The sequence below is a fragment of the Apaloderma vittatum genome, unplaced genomic scaffold, assembly GCF_000703405.1.
Source record: "Apaloderma vittatum isolate BGI_N311 unplaced genomic scaffold, ASM70340v1 scaffold5480, whole genome shotgun sequence".
NCBI classification, from domain to species: Eukaryota; Metazoa; Chordata; class Aves; order Trogoniformes; family Trogonidae; genus Apaloderma; species Apaloderma vittatum.
The window spans coordinates 12266-15022 of NW_009692740.1; positions in this window are offsets into that span (position 1 = coordinate 12266).

Below are 2757 nucleotides of genomic sequence, written 5' to 3' on the forward strand. Positions count from 1 at the left end.
TGAGGACAGCCACCGACCTGGGTGTGATATCCCTGCTGCTCCACAAGATTCACCGTACTGACAATTCATCGAGCCACGCGTTACCTCCACATTGCAAGAAACAGATAACCTTTGAAAAGGAGAAAATTCCAAATAATGTGGAAGAGTTAACTAATTGTAACTGGCAGAAGAGCTTCAGAGAGGGCGTCCCAGGCCCTACATCCCCTAACGTCCTGCCAGCCAAATTCAGTTTTTCCTAATGCTTTACATGGGGTGCAGATCTTTTCTGTGAAAAAATAAGGCAAAGCTTTAGCTTATGAACTTACACAGAGATGAAAGACTGCTTCACTACATTTTTTACATAGCAGGCATGTGTAAGCAACAGAGATCAAGCAGAAATATTTATTTTGTTATCATTATTTTATCTTTGTTGGTCTGTGACCCCAGTCAGCAAACTCTGTTTAAGGAAGTCTGAGCGAACAGAGTCTGTTTCCTATAAACTCATCTCACATCTTCCTGGTCTGGCTTAGATTCAGCCCTTTCAGTAACTCCATACCAAGCTCTGAGACAGAATGTTGTTTACAAATAATTTGAGATAAAACATAAGCCTCTAGGTCTTCACTCAGCTAGTTATTTTAAAATATCTCCTGTTCTAGAATTACAATCCTTCCTCCTCTTATTTCCTGGATGTATACTACCCTTCGGATTTTGCTGAAGTGGAGGTTCATCTTGTCTGTGATTTCTATAAAACTAGCCTTTGTAGTGCATAGGTATAGATCATGCTAAACTCCTTATGTCCCAGAAAAGAAATATAAAGACTATTTGTTGTAGGGTATTAATCTAGTAAATACCACATGCATTTTCCCTAATTTCTTTTCTATATAAAAGATAATCTTGTAGGATGAAATATTAAAAATTCTTTGAATTAATAACCATTTTGAAAATATTTGTAACTTTATTCTAAAAATCAGAAGAGGCATCGTACTTTTAAGGTAAGTATGTCCTCACAATGAAATAATAAAACAGTTGAAATCTTCCATATAAATTTTAGTGGTAAGTTTTGCATATGTATGCACATGATACACTTACTTTATAAATGTGAACACAGGACAGCAATATAGCTGTTGCTTTTTTTTTTTTTGTACAGATAAATACAAACATACCCCAACAGTGTCTCTTCACATTGTAGTTGTCCTTTTCTTTGAGATCTCTTACTGTTTGCTTTCAATCATGAATTAGTAGACAGAAATAGAAGTACAGTCTTTGTGTAGCAGTGAAAGGTGGTAAGCAATTAATACTTGACTGAAGTCCATAGCCTGGGTCCTGTTGAAGGTCTATGAAAGTATGTGATGCGTATCTGATAATCTCATTTTTTTAAGAAAAGCTAAGGAAGTCCTGCCCACACTAAGAAAAACAGGTATATTAAAACTGACTGACTTAGGTGCACTGTATGTATGGTTCTGCTTCAAAAATTAGTTTTAAAGGACTCAAGTTACTGCAATATATACAACTATAGAGACAGTGCAGCTTAGTAGACACTGTTCACCTAAAATCTTTCTCTTCTGCTTCATTCTGCAGGCCTTTCAAGATAAAAAGTATTATAAGTGAAGTGAATCATAAAAATTACAAATCCTAACCCCTCTCTTTCCTTACACTAGGAGCAGTGTTGGATATACAACATTTAGGATCATACTTCCATCTTTTAATAGAAGTTGCTGCCACGTGTGAGATAATTAATACAAATTTTACGAACAGTTTCATTCAGCTATAACTGAACAGAAATTTTTCAGAGAATTAATACTTTGGTCATACAAAGTCAGACAGATAGGGAGAGTTTCTGAATGTATTTATAATATATTTAAGTGGATAAGAACCGAATGATACATCACATTATTTAGGATCACTAAAAGCCATATGCTAAATTTTCAATGATATTCTAATGCAGCAAATGTCAATCCAAAACTTTTCTAAAAGAAGGAGAATGAATAATATCTATGGACAAAATATAACCATTTTACAGAAAATTATGTTTATTTATTGAAATATTTCTATGTAAAATGAGAGTGTGACATTCTGTTATATGAAACACAATAAAAAGTGGTTTATGGAGTTATTTTTGGTCCTTATTTTCTGATAAAATACTTTAAAATAATAGGCAATATTAAAAAATGAAACACTCTCAAACACTAGTAATGGAATGATATTGCATTGTGCCCTCAATACACATCAGAAATATGCACTACATTGGACAGTGTACCTTTGGTATCAATATTTAATACAGAGGTATGAACTAAGCAACATACAAGTATCCCTACTAGAGATATTTGGATTTTAAATATAGACTGTTTGAAGGCACCAGAAATTGCTGACCAGCAGTACATCAACAAAGAAAAAAATGGCAACAGACAATAGCCCTCAGATAAATTTGAGGAACTGACTCATATTGAAATGTCACTTAGATGACATTTCTTGTCACTTTCAGGACAAGAAAATAGAGTGATCAGGAATCAACTAGCAGAATTGAATAGCAATACTTGAGAAATTACTGAATTTGTAAATCTGAAAGGTGCCCCAAGTTACCTTCTCCGTACACAGGCAGAAAAGGGAACAATTCTGATATCTGCAAGGCAGAGGAGGGAAATCTGGGGAGCTGCAGGAGGGATGTTCTTGCAAGCCAAAGGCAAATGCCTATGGAGTCAGAGATGGGTTTTGCTTGAGGCAGGAGGTGCACAGAGCCAGAAGGGATCCTGACCAGGGCTTGGATTAGATGTGGGTAAA